Genomic DNA, 14809 nt, shown 5'->3' with positions numbered 1-14809 from the left:
ATCATTAGATTACTAATGAGTCTCATGAGATCTGGTAGTTTTAAAAACGGGGGTTTCTCTGCACAAGCACTCTTTTTGCCTGCTTCCATCCACATAAGATGTGACTTGCTCCTCTTTACCTTCCCCCATGATTGTGAGGCCTCCCCAGCCAGGTGGAACTGTAAGTCCAATTAAACCTCTTTCTTATGTAAATTGCCCAGTCTCAGGTATGTCTTTTTCAGCAGCGTGAAAATGGACTAACCCACTGACCCTATTATTAAATTCCAGCAAATAAATATATGTTGTATTTGAAACCCAGAAAAGTCATAGTCAGTTTAATTAGAATTGTCTGATCAATTATAAAATATTTTCCATTTATAAATATTTTTTCTAAGAATTTCTTAGAAAATTCATTTCCTGTCTTATTTCCTCTTTTAGCAAACTGATTAGTTGCAGTGCCAAGGTTATGATTTTTCCATTTGTTATTCTGCATATTTAAATATGGTCATCATGTTTTATTTTAAATTTGTTTTTAGAACTTAATAGTACTTTACAGTATATTTCTATAATTTAAATCTTCTGATAAAAATATAATTTATAGCCTCATGATTTTTAAAAAAGGCCATTTGTCACCACTACTAAAATCAGAATGAGGGAAATTCTCTCACATGTAAATGAAGGATTTAAGTTAGCGATAAAGGAATTTCCTCACCATAAAAGCTGTATCAACTAGAAAAAGCAACCTTAAAATTGTGAGACTTCTTCTTGTGATGTATGGATTTAACGGGAATATGCCTGAAGATCTTTACTTGTAAAATACACAGCAATACCAAAGTAAAAGCTCTTTATATAAGAGCAGTTTCAAGATAGTCTTTCCTCCCAAACATTAAATACTTTTCTAACAGAATTAAAAAAAAAAAAAAACTTTCGGAAAAGAAAGATTAGAGTATACACATTATCACTTTTGCATAATAGTCTTAAAAAGAAAACTCTTAATAATACCCAGTGAAAATTACTACCATCCAAAGCTGCAACATAAGCTATGGTTCATGACATTCCTGTTCCCTCCAACACCCAATGCCCAGTACACATAGGTGGCCACACTTGTGGCCAGCCCCAGTCTTCTCTAGGGCTTCCCAGATGTACCACATACTCCTAACATCCTTCTCTCAATATGTCACCTGTTCCAGATCTTGACTTTCATGTTAGACAATCTCTCTCAAGCACATATACATCAACTTAAACTCTTACTTCCTTCTCTTTTATAATTTGCTCTATTACATCACAACAATGTGCCCTGGAGAAGTTGGTCCTCTACAGCTTTCTCACTCACATGGCTCTCAAGAAAGGAAGTTCTAAGGAAGCTTGAATTTTTGTCTGTTTTCTTCACAGTTGTAATTCAAGAACTTAGGAGTATGCCTGGTACTCAGTAGAAATTCACTGACTCCTTACTGTACTACTTAACCAGAACGCTCTCTTACGATGGGTCTACAAACATTTGAGTCTTCAACGACTCCCTACCAAGAGCTTCATGACTGGTTATGATTTCTTTTAAGTTTCAGGTTCAGCAATTACAACAGCTTACTTCTGCAAAAAAATCCAAGAAAATATTCAATACCCATCAAGTGTTAGCAGTAGTAATGTAGTTAAGAAAAACTTTATTTTCCTGAATAGAATATGATTCTGGTCTACAGATAAATGAGGTGCTGGTATATTTCCATATTGTGCTTTAAAACCCTATGGTCCAACATTCATTCATTATTTAGATACAACAAACAGTATCTACCAAATGCCAGACTCATTCCACTGAGCATTCAAATCTACTCAGCCATGCTGGTGAAAAGAGAAATAGCCTAGCTCAATACCAGACACATACCTATAAGGACACACATCTTGAAGTTTTAGAAAGCAGCAAAAATGTGAAACAACTGTTAAGGGCCAATAAATAACTCGTCTTATTTAAAATAAAATAGAACTAATTTATATTACAGATCTTGTGGAGTTGTGGGTTTCATACCCAAATGTGACAAATGTTCTGCTATAAGTATTATAAAAGTGCTTGGATCCTAAGTTTTAGCTCAATACTTCAAATGTCCAACAATATTTAAAAACAATTGCTACAATAGCTGACACGCCAGTTTAAAATACACATTCCATTACTTTGGTCATCACACCAGTCCAGCCTCAATGAAGTGTGGAAACAAAAGTCAGGGAATGCAGTGGAAAAGGCTCAAAGCAATTAGGTTCAATTTTTCCAGACCAAGGTAACATCTTAGCAGAGTAGCTACCAAGGGCTACACTGGCAAAATTGACTCATTTAAATTTAATTCCTTTTCCTAAACCTTATCCATATTTTAGTAGAGGGGCTAATTAGCAACAAAGAGGAAGAAAAAGGAGGAGCAATGGGACACACCAGGAGGGAAATCTATGAATCTTAAACTTTCTAATTGGCCTCTTTTTAAAAATAGAGGTAGCGGCTGGGCGCGGTGGCTCATGGCCTGTAATCCCAGCACTTTGGGAGGCCAAGGCGGGTGAATCATGAGGTCAGGAGTTCAAGACCAGCCTGGCCAACATGGTGAAACCCCGTCTCTACTAAAAATACAAAAAATTAGCTGGGCATGGTGGCAGGCGCCCGTAATCCCAGCTACTTGGGAGGCTGAGGCAGGAGAATCACTTGAACCCAGGAAGCGGAGGTTGCAGTGAGCTGAGATCGCACCACTGTACTCCAGCCCGGGCAACAGCTCAAGATTCCGTGTCAAATAAATTAATTAATAAATTAAATTAAATTAAATTAAATTAAAATAGAGGTAGCTGTGATATAATGCTTATTTTTCAAATAATTTTCTCATTGCTTTTGATATCTGAAACGTCAGTGAAAATGGTATGCTATGACCTAGATCAGTAAGCTACAATTAACATCAGAAGAACTATATTAGTAGAATAAAAGTTGATGAGCTACTGTTGGAAGCACAAAAATAAATCTTGTCAAAACAAAGCAAAGTTCCTGTCAATCTTTAAAAAAATGGTTTGGGGGAATGGAGGAAGTGTCCAAGATTTAAGATACATAGGAACTTGCAATTAATTTTATCAAAGTTTTTATATCCAGTCATACCAGATTACAAATGCTCTTGTAATTTTGATTGACTTTTTAATATATCTGATATTGTTAAATCTGAATTTTTAAAATATTTGACAAATGAAATGGTTTGAGATACTCAAAAAATATCCACATTATTGTTCTTGCTTGAAACTTTTCTAAAGCCATCCTCTCCCTTGATCCAAGACTCTTCCCTGAACTGTTGATAAATATGTTTTCAATGTGGTAAGTGTTTTGTGAGCACCAACTTGGATACTGGAGTCATGAAATGAAGAGTGAGCCTACTCTCAAATAACTCACAATTTTTAGTAGGAAGGAGTGCCATAAAACCAGTAACTGGAGCAAGGACAGGTGGTGTTACCACTTCCATCATCCTTCATGAAGGGGTAAATTTTCTGAACTAAAAGGAAAGGCAGGGGGTGGTTGGCACACTTGAACCCAGCTAATAAAAGATTTGGGCATTTTCTTTGGTCAAAGCATTTAAATGCATTGATTTTACATTGCAAATGCAATTTTACTTGCTTTCCCTGGAAATCCATTCAGAACTCTTCTTAGCTAAGTAAGTTGTTCCTAAACATCTTCTGCCATTATTTTTAAAAATAATATTTCCCATCCACAAAAAAGGAAAAGAAAAGAAAAATGCTGAAGGTTCCCAAAGTGGTGAGTAACAGTAAATCCTGAGTTGGGGTAGGGAGGGAGCCGTGGAATGGGGCTCTCTATTCATAGAGAAGAGACACATTAATTAAAAATCCACCTAAAAGGAGCCAGTGAATTAGATCGAATTGGGTGGTATGGGTTTTTGTTGTGTACTTGATAATGCAAAGACGCTTTCCATGAGCCCATCTAACTAATACAGCGTGGTGGGAAGCAGGCTTTGAAGACACAATAACATTCCTCCAGCGAGCTTCAAGCTGGAGGCTAAAGCACCAGCCATTCATTTTTCCATCTTGAGACACATTCTTCACCCAGTTCAAAGGCCCAAGAAACAACAAGCCTGTACACTTTCTGAAGGTCAGCCTTTGTAGGGACTTGTGAGGGACTAAAGGCTCAGGCTGCAAAATATTTTTGAAGACCAAGTTTTAGGAATGTAACCTTTTTTATTGGACTGCAGTTTCCACTCCCTAGCCCTCCTCCTCACCCCTAAATACACACACACACACACACACACACACACACACACACACACACACACGGGCAAAAGGGAGTTTTAATTCTTGGTAACTTCCAGGGTACTCTACAAGTGGAACTAAAATATTTGTAGAAATTAATTTATTACCCATTCTTTTAAAAATGTAATATTAATATTCCTTAACCTAACCAGAAGGAATGGGATTCGCTTTGAAAGGAAGTTATTGTTTAGCTGTGGTTCAAAGGGTATGCTGGAATTGGGAAGGGGGGCAGAGGGAGCTAGTAAGGGGTGGGTTAGGGGGGTGGACTAGAGCTGCCAAGATCACTATATAAATACCACCACGGTCAACTTTCAGTCTCTCCCTCTCGGCTCCCCTCCATGACATATTTTATACAGTGTCTTGTTTTGTTTTATTCTGTAACCTTAGGAACATTTAAGGTATTTGAGATTCTGGTAAAAGAAAAATGTAAATAGTAGCTGATGGGAGAGCTGGGTGAAGAGTTAACTAAAGTACTGCCTTTGCTTTGAGTGCGATGTGGCAAACCATTTGCATTTGCTTTCCAATAATCAGCAACTTTGCGTTACCCAAATCTAGATTTATGCTCAGGCAGCGAAAGCCCTTTCAAACCATTTCAAAGTCTCTGACTCCATTTAGGCCCTTGCTCTCCACCGCTCCCCACAAAATGTCCAGTGCCCTGCACCAGTTCTCATGTGGCTCAGCTTGTTGTGTAAGTGGGGACAAGCAGTCAGTCATTGGTGAAGGGACAGTGGGAAGATATCCCCTGGCTCTGGGTTCCCTTCCAGTACCATATTCGCTTTCAAGTCCTATGTGAGCCACCTGAGGACTGTTACAAAGTGTAATCCTTGGTTGGGTGCTGTGGCTCATGCCTGCAATCCCAGCATTTTGGGAGGCCAAGGTGGGCAGATCACTTGAGGTCAGGAGTTCATGGCCAGCCTGGCCAACATGGTGAAACCCCATCTCTACTAAAAATACAAAAATTAGCCTGGCATGGTGGCGCACACTCATAATCCCAGCTACTCAGGTGCTGAGGTAGGAGAATCGCTGGAATCCAGGAGGTGGAGGCTGCAGCAAGCCAAGATCACACCACTGCACTCCAGCCTGGGCAACACAGTGAGACTCTGTCCCAAAACAAAACAAAACAAACAAAGTGTAATCCTCTAACCTAGTTCATAGTAGACATCTAGAACAAATAGTATATTTTCACCATCCGCCAATGGCACTAAAAATAGAGACAACCACATCTACTACTAGAAACCTCAATAGTCATTTTTCAATGTTTTACTTAGAGGTGAGCTTTCAGCCTTCACTCAACTAATAAGAGGTATTCCTTAAGGAGATCTAACTCTTAAAAATATGCCATCAAGACCTGAATCTGCACTTGGCCCACAAAGCATGTAATATAAAAATATGGGTTTCTCCTTTACAAACCTGAATAATAGAAGTACATTATGTATTTTCTGAAATCATTTCCTGCCCCTACATTTACAGTAGTGCCCATTATTCTACTTCATAACACTCTGCCCTTCCTCTTCCTCATGCCACATTTTGCAGTAGCATATTTCTTTATTTACTTGTTTATTCTTTGCCCCCTGTAAAGTGCCACAAAGGCAGGGACACACCTATTTCAGTCTCCACTGCCTGCCTCACAGAAAAAAACTCAATGAATATTTATTTAAGGGAATATAAGTGTTCGTGTTTTTCCAAAAAAATTAGTATGAAGGAAATCACTGATATTTCACCCAAAGGTAGAACTGTTCACTATAAACATCTAAGAATAATTTTATTCTAAATGTTCAACATGCAGTTGATAAACATTTACTAATGACAACAAAATAACTGCATTTAGTATACTATGGTATCATAGTAAGTCAGAAAATATGGATTTTCTAACAGTATCTCTGTTTTATCCCCTTGATACTGGGTGTGGCCATGTGACTGGCTTTAGGCAATGGGATAGTAGCAAATGTGATATAAGCGGAGGCTTGAAAAGTACTTATGCATTCATTGCCTCCCTGCTCTTGCTGCTGGGAACCTGTTCAATACCACGTGAGGACTGGGTCAGCCTGCTGGGGACACGTGGACCAGTCAATAGCAAGCACCAACTGACAGCCAGCATCATCTACTAGATATGTGAGGAAGAGCATCCTAGAAAACCAGCCCCCAGTCAATCCTCCAACTGACTGAACCACATGCATTTACCCTGATGAGACAAGCAGAAGAACTGCCCTGCTGAACTCAGCCTAAATTACCAACACACAGAATTGTGACCTAGTAAATGACTGATGTTTTAAAGCACTTTATTTGGTTGTGGTTTGTTACATATTGAAAGCTAAATGATATATACACCTGAGAAACTAGATAGCTTCATATCTAAAACTCTTTAACAGCTTTTTAAAACTTTCCTTCATATGAATGAATTTCATTCCTCCTTACTTTAATCTGGAAGAAAACAAATACTACTGCTATTAGTATACTCTTATTGGTAAGTCACCAAAAAAACGATCAAACACTGATGATTCTAATTCAAATGTTTTTTATTTATTTATTTATATATTTTTTATTTTTTAGATATTCACTCTTGTCTTTCAGGCTAGAGTGCAATGGTGTGATCTCGGCTCACTGCAATCTCTGCCTCTCAGGTTCAAGTGATTCTCCCGCCTCAGCCTCCCGAGTAGCTGGGATTACTGGCGCCTGACACCATGTCCAGCTAATTTTTGTATTTTTAGTAGAGACGGGGTTTCGCCATGATGGCCAGGCTGGTCTCGAACTCATGACCTCAGGTGATCCACCCGCCTCAGCCTCCCAAAATGCTGGGATTACAGGAATGAGCCACCACGCCCAGCCTCTAATTCAAATGTTACCTGTTACCACATTCTTGAAAGTTTCGATTTTGTAACAAGAGCTACTCCATTCTATTCATTCTCTTCCTGGGCCACAATTAGCAAGAATAGCAGGGTATCAGTCATAAATGTTTTTGACCACTAGAGAAACTCCTCTTTGCTTCAAGGTAGAAATTATCTCAGCAATACACACCTTCCTTAGGAGACAGGGTAGATTCTCCTTATTCCATTCCTGTCCAGTGTTAATAACTTTGGAGAAAAATAAGTGAGACGACATCACTACTGTGAATAAATTTCATTAATTAGTTGTATGTAGTCTTATGTATAAAATTAATTGCTCCCAGAATTTGAAATGTTTTGAAAGACTATTCCAATAAAAAGCATTAATTCTTTTGAGCACTGAAAAATATGAGACATTGGTATCCAGAAACTCTTCAAAAAGATCCTTAACCTTAATATTTAATCCCATTATACTATATTAAGAACTAGTTATTCACTCAGTCTTGGGGGAATTAATGCCTAAGTACCACGAAAGTGAACAGGAAAAGAAAATAAAGTAGTAAAGATTTAAATTGGTGGTGTTTAAAAACTTAGACACTTTTCTGGCCAGGTGTGGTGGCTCACATCTGTAATCCCGGTACTTTGGGAGGCTGAGGTGGGTGGATCACTTGAGGTCAGGAGTCTGAGACCAGTTTGGCCAACATGGTGAAACCCCATCTCTACTAAAAAATACAAAAATTAGCCAGGCGTGGTGGCGCACGCCTATAATCCCAGCTACTCAGGAGGATGAGGCTGGAGAATGGCTTGAACCTGGGAGGTGAAGGTTGCAGTGAGCCAAGATTGTGCCACTGCACTCCAGCCTGGGTGACAGAGTGAGACTGTCTCAAAAAGCAAACAAAAATAAATAAATAAACAAATAAATAAATAAGACACATTTCTTAATTTGCACATTTCCAACTTGAAAAACCAGATCATTTTTTAACCTATGCTTTTCCCCTTTTACTGTTATGTTAGATTAATCACTAGAAACTTTTTGAAACTGAGGATTGAAAAGAGACATGGAAAGTAGTGTGTCCTTTTTTATCCTTTTAAGAGTAACAACAACAACAACAACAAAAAAAACAGTAAGTCTGTTGTACAAGGTGTATTATCTGCTGTGCCCCTTTAAGTGCTGAAATTTGGGATCTGAGCATATTCTTCCATAGAAGACTTGGAGCAGTTGGGCATTTAACCAACTTTCTATTACAAAGCTTCAAAATGTATAAGCAGTCTATCTCTGGAAAGATAAACAAAACCCAGCAGTGATGGTGGCCTACGAGAAACTGGGGACAAAGGTGGGAGGAAGCCTTATTTTTCACTCTCTACCTTAAAAAAAAAAAAAAAATTGGAAACTCATAGCATGTACATGTATCACCTATACAAAAATATAGAGAAAAAAATAGTGTGAAGAGACCCAGCAAGCTATTATAAAACTTGGTAGTCTAAAAAAAAAAAAGCTTGTTAAAAATGTTTCTGTAAGAGACTACCACAAATTTAAAAATAAATATGACTGCATATCATCAAAACAGAGGGAGAGAAATCTCAAAAGCAATTATACTTCCAGCCAGAAGCAAGCAAGGAACCACAGTTCAAAGTGTTAGACCTTTTCTTTATTAAAAATAAAAACCACCCACCCAAAGGAAAAAAAAGAAAAAAGTCCTTGAATAACAAAGCTAAGATAGCAAGAAAAGACTTTAAAATTTCTTTTGTAGCCCCCACTGTCCCCCACGTTTCCTAACACTGACCACCCCATAACAAGTCCATATTCAACCCCTCTTCATTTAACAGGTGGATGCCTCTTCTTCTGGTTGCTTTCACTGGGACTAAAGATCCAAAGCAAAGATATCTTTTTCCTGCTTTTTGTCAATATTATGTTTGCAAGCTTAATATCCAAAAATGGGCCATTCTTCCAAATGAGAGTTCCTTCCTGATTATTTAGTATGCTGATGGTATTGTCAGAGAGGAAGGCATGGTTAGAAAGATTCAGAAAAATACAAACCTTTAAGGTAGATGGGCACTTTTCCCCTTTAGGTTTATGAAAAATGCCAACTTTTATGAACTACATAATCGTAATCTTGATTTGTTTTTCCCGGATAACTTATGTCATAAGAAATCTGGTAACTACTTTGGTGATCTCCTCTCAGTACCATTTTTTTCCCTCCATTTCCATGAATCTACCTTCATCCCCTTTCAATAAAAGGTGTACTATTTGGAACACGATAGGTGCTCAATAGTGCTTACTGAATAAAAGAAGGAGAGGGGAAGAAAAAGAAAAAATGGCTTAGGGCCTATTTGACCAAAAGCAGATAATTTATGTTAGGGTTGAGAAATGGGTGGTGGGCTTGAATAGTATTAAAGACAATTAAAGATCTTCTGATCTTCTGATTGTCCCTACAACCCCTAAAACTCAAGGGTAAATATAATTATTTTTCATATCCATAGAGCCCTCCAAATAATTTTTAAGTGAATAGGGACATGATGACTGGAGAAGATTAGATAAATTATAATTGACTACTTAGCAATTACTGAATATTCCAGTGGCCTTTAATTAAGTGCTAAATGTTTATAAATGTCTTTCATATTTTGCTAGCTCATTTAGATCATATCCTTCCTAAAAGTAAAAATCATGACTTTCTGTGCAAAACATAATTTGTTTGCCACATTACATATATTTGAAAAAAAAAAAGTCTGATTTCAACAAACATGAGAAAACTTCTCAAGATTAAGTGATATTGTTCAGCAACATGACCTAAATATGTCAGGGAGGATCACAGAACACACATCAAAGTATTCTTTGGTCAACAATAAAAGCGGAGTGCAAGGATACATATGTAATATGCAATATTTGTAAAACTTGGGACGGTAAAAGGAATACAATGAATGCAATCCAACTCAGCTTACTCAATAAAACATTCCTGGTAGAGTAATAAAACCACAAAATCTCTACTCTGCTTTAAGATAACTGCAACTAGAATCATAGTCTGACCCGTGTATTCAACTCTACTGCCATTATCAATGGAAAATACAGAAAAAGGGTCAAAAAGCCTTTTCAACATAAACACATCTTTTTCAAAGCTCTATTATTCAAAGATCACTGACTCACTGAATAAGCACAAATAAGATTTATCCAACCAAATTTATTTCAACAAATAGATTATAGCACAGCCTGCTGCAAGAATACTATTAAAATGGAAAGTGTTCCTTTTATCATACATGACAGTACCTTATACTTATCTAATCCATCTTCTCCCTTTTTCTGTGAATTAAGAATGGGAGAGATACTACCATTTCCAAAGTATAAGACGAAAACAGAAGCAAATAGATGATACTTACTAACCTATCCTCTTAAAAAGCTTTACAATAAATTTTTGTAACTATGTCATATTAGTTTGAAATTAGTATACAATTATTATATCATACTAACATTAAAATGTAATTTTAAGTTAAAATTCAATATGATTACACTTTCTGAACATGCTTCAATAACATTTTAAAAAGAGCTTTCAAAGTCTGCTGCATAGCTATGGACTAATAAGGTAACAAAAGAATAAATCAGTTACATAATTATAAATGTGGTAGAGGCAGGATCTATTACTTTACATGCAAAAAAATACTAGTATAAAAAAAGTTACAGGATCTTTAGTGTGAAACTGGCTTCAAGCATGATTCATAAGAAGCTATTTTCCTTGAATACAATTTCCAGTAACTTTGTAACATGAGGAAATAATTGAGGAAATGGCTTTCTTTAAAACAAAACAAAACCTTAAAACTGTGAAATGTTCCAACATACTAAATTACCAACCCATCAAAATAAAAGGAACCATTTATATGCTATTGAGCTAAGACACATATCTGATTATAGTGAAAGGATTGGAAAAGAATAAGTCCGTGGAGTTTCTTAAGAGGCAACAGACTATTTTAATGACTTGTGAAATCCACATGGAGGGACAAAAAAGGTCGGAGCTTCTGAATATACTGGCAACTCAACAGCCAAGATAACACAGGGTTGGAAAAGCAGTGTTGGCTCAACTAACTAATCAAAAACCCTAAAGCACAAAAAATCTGGACAACACTAATTTTGCCAGCAAGAGAAATATTGAGTTGTTTCATACACCTAAGAGAGAAAAATAAAGCTAAACAAAAAATTGTGGAAGACCTCCTATAGTCCCCAGTTGGCTTCTCAAATTTCCTTTCCATTCACTTAAATGGCTATCTCACTGAAGAACACTGATGGTACAAATGAGAAACACTATCCACAAACACACCACCTCTGAAAAAGAGGTGATTTCCAACAGGATGCATGTGCTAATTTCCGCAGTGTGCACTGGTTAAAGCTTACTCTATAGTGTGGGGAGGGGTGGGATGTTTCTGAGAGCTGACCTTAGGATGTAGGAACTAGCAGGTGCCTTGCATTCCCACACACATTTTATTTTTAAAAAGGCGGAAGGAAGAGGAGCATAATCCAGTCTAGAGATGGTTCCAAAAACTTAGGCTGGTCAGTCAGGAGGGTTTGTCTTAGGGTTTGTTAAAACTTGAAAATGCTCCCTTGAAGCAAGAAAAGTTAATGTCAGGCCTGAATCAAACAATGTTTTCCTTTCAGGCCCCAGTCTGTCCATAAAGAATGTCTGATCCAAAGGCTAGAAATGGACAGAACAGGCTATTCCAATGCTTTATCATGACCCTGTCAACAGCTTCTTCGGAAAGAATCCTCATTGCAACTGACCCATTAAAGAGTATCAGTCATTTTCTCCATAACATTCCTATGTTTAGAGCTGCAAAGGAGGTTAGAATAATTTAGAACAAAATCCTCAAGTTACTGATGAAGAAATAGGTCCAGAGAAATTAAGTGACTTGCCCAAGGTCACTCAGCTAGAGAAGGGCACAGGCTGTGTTGGAGCCCAAGATCTCTGGCTCCCAAGAACTGCTTTTTCCATTGCATCATTTAAGATAGCACAAAGGTGTTTTCCTGGAATTCTGATTTAAAAAAAAAAGAAAAGAAAAAAAAAGGTGGCATGCCCTTTGGATCCCAAGTCTCTTCCTGTAAGGCAATGCTGGAGATGGTGTTTACTGAGGGGGAACTCAGAGAAATGACTACAATATACGTAACTTTTATGGATTTATTTTTAAAATAAAAAGCTACCTAAACAATTGCAAACATTAAGCAAATTAGTAGCTGCTCAAACTTTTCTGGAACAACAGAGAAACTCTCTCCCACTGCTCAGTAGCAGTTTTGGGGCACAACATTTGCACTTGCTTGGTACGTTTCCACCTGTGATGTTTCACTTGGCCCCTCAGAAAAAGCGCTGCCCTGGGATCTTATGATTCAGTGACGCAAGAGGGACGTTGGCTGGTGAGAAATGCTTATTTGAGAGGGAAGGAGGAGGAGGAGAAAATACTCCCATAGCATTTTTCTTTCTTATTTTCCTTATTTTAGAAAGGCCAAATCTGAACACATTTTCCATCCCATATAGTAATATATCTCACATAATTTTGGTTACTGGAGGGTACACAACACAAATCTAGCAAGCTTTCAAAATCGATGTGCCCAGCCTAAATTGACGGGCTGTCACTGGGACTGTCAATGACGGAAAAATCAATCTGTGTCTGAGAACGCGACAGCATTTCCTCCAAGCCTTTAAGGAACACACTACCCAAACCCTTGTCACACCGGGTTCTCAGGATCTGCAAGCTGCAGTCCCGTCTTTCATTTCGCTGTGAGCTCCCTCACAGCCCAGGAGGATGCGTTTTCCCAGCTCTTACCTAGCTCAGGTGCTTTGCAGTAAAGTGTATGGAGCCTAGGGCACTTTCAAGCCAAAGGAATTCCCCCTCCCCCCATGACCCAAAAGGATGGCAGCCGCAGCATTCGCAGGTCTCTCTCCCTTCCTTTGTTGAGGGGGGCGGACAGGAATCGCGGGCCAACCCCACCCGGCCCGCAGGCCCGCAGCCACGTGCGGGACTCCCTCCTGCTCGCGGATCTCGAGACGGTTAAACGAAGGAACGTGGCCTCGTAGTAAACCGTAGTAAAGACAGGAGGGAAACAAAATGGGGCTCGTCACATGGTTACGGCCTGGATTTTTCTCAATTAAAAATAAGAGGAAGTGTGTGTTTCCGGCCCCCGTCCGTGGGCTGGTTGGACTTTTTCATTCTTAGGATTCTGATCCAAATGCAAGAATATGGCTGAGGGCACAACGTCCTCAGTCGGCGGGCGCGGTGCGGAGGGGGCCTGTGGCTCTGCTTGTGAGCACCCGCGGGAAAGAGGTGCCAGGCGGGGTGGCAGAAAGCTGCCCAGGGACGCCCGCTCGCCACCACCGCCAGGGAACCCGCGGAGAGCCCCGCCCCGCGCCCACCGCAGCTCAGCCGTTTCACACGCTGATTGGCTGTGGTGGGGGCCAATCAGCGCCCAGCCGCCCCGCCCGCCCGGGACCCGGAGCCGCGCTGCTGTGCCCGAGGGCGGGGCCGTGCCCGAGGGCGGGGCCTCGCCCGCCAGCGCCGACCACGCGGCCCGGGAAGGGGCTCGGCTGCCCGGGATGACCCGAGACGGGCGGGGGCGGGAGACCCGAGGGCGGTCTGGCTGCAGATTCCCCCACCCCGGGCGAAAGGGGGCTTGGAGGAGGGAGGAGAAGGAATGCAGGAAGCGGAGGTGACCCGGAAAAGGGAAAGTGCCAGGGCCGAGAGGGTTTGCGCCAGCCAAAAAGGCCACACGGCTGGGGAAAGGGGAGGGAGGGGAGGCAACCTTGGAGGTACGGAATCCTTGACATCACAAAAAAGGAAACAGAATGAAAAAGAAATGGAAAGAGTCTTTTTCTGTTTGTTTTTTTCTTTTTTTTTTTTTCTTTTAAAGGGGGAGGGCATAACAAAGAATGACAAAAACAAAAAAACTGAACCCAAAAGGCATGGCTGGGGTCTGTGTCTTTGTCAGCTGCAGTTTCAAAACTAAAAGACAAATTTGATGCCGGGTAAAGGTGGCAGGGCTGCTATGACCGAGTCTGAGAGGCTCTTTTTGCCCTGCTTCTTGGGCTCTCAATTTACTCTCTGCAGAGAGTGGGCCACAAGTACTGCGAAATTCTGAAAAGGAGCAAAAGAAGAAAAGGACAGTGTCAGGAACATGAAATAAGAGGTGGAAACAAAGGGATGGCAGGGATAGTACTAGAAAACGAGCAGGCCAGAACTAAGAGGCTATGCAAGAGAAAGGGCAGGCAGAAAAGGTCACTGGACTACAGGTAAAGCAGAAAGGCTTCCAACAAGTCGAGCTCCTGAGCTCAGCGCTTCACAAGTGTTCTCCTCTAATAGACAATGAAAAATTTTAAACAAGCCGAGATGTTTCAACAGAGCGCACGCCTCATCATACCTCTATACCTTTCACCGACTCTCAGGTTTTGCCTGAGAAATGAGGAAAAGAAGCAAAGACAGCAATTCCTGAGGAAGTGAGGAAAATAATGTTTGCACACACATACTCATTCGGAGAAGAAGCTGTTTGCCACTCACAGGTCTGACTTCTGTCTGTTTCAGATAACTATGGAATAACATCTTTGGACTCAACAGGGCACAGGCAAGCAAGCAGAATTGAGGATGTGAATGTGCCAGGTAGCATTTGGTGCCTCACTTGAAACACCGACACAAACATCTCAAATACGCATTGTAGAATTTTCCTGGCACGGTGCAAAGCATGGTCTATTGTTACTCCAGAATTATTAGAAATAGGA

At 39.9% G+C, this 14809-nt stretch overlaps 1 protein-coding gene across 2 annotated transcripts in view; it reads right to left on the bottom strand.

Annotated features, from left to right (window-relative positions):
• IRS1 (insulin receptor substrate 1) overlaps positions 1 to 14809 on the bottom strand; it is a 66589-nt gene that overhangs the window by 44979 nt on the left and 6801 nt on the right. Inside the window, exon 2 of one of the 2 annotated variants that reach the window (XM_058437870.1) lies at positions 13538 to 14171. The exons of the other annotated variant lie outside the window; for it this stretch is intronic. The gene's annotated coding sequence lies outside the window, so the exon portion shown is untranslated. Of the gene's footprint in view, positions 1 to 13537; positions 14172 to 14809 lie in introns of those variants that run through there. 2 annotated transcript variants of the gene reach the window in all.

Source organism: Hylobates moloch, unplaced genomic scaffold (genome assembly GCF_009828535.3).
Source record: "Hylobates moloch isolate HMO894 unplaced genomic scaffold, HMol_V3 SCAFFOLD_1, whole genome shotgun sequence".
Classification (NCBI taxonomy): Eukaryota; Metazoa; Chordata; class Mammalia; order Primates; family Hylobatidae; genus Hylobates; species Hylobates moloch.
This window is presented reverse-complemented; position numbering and strand designations above follow the sequence as displayed.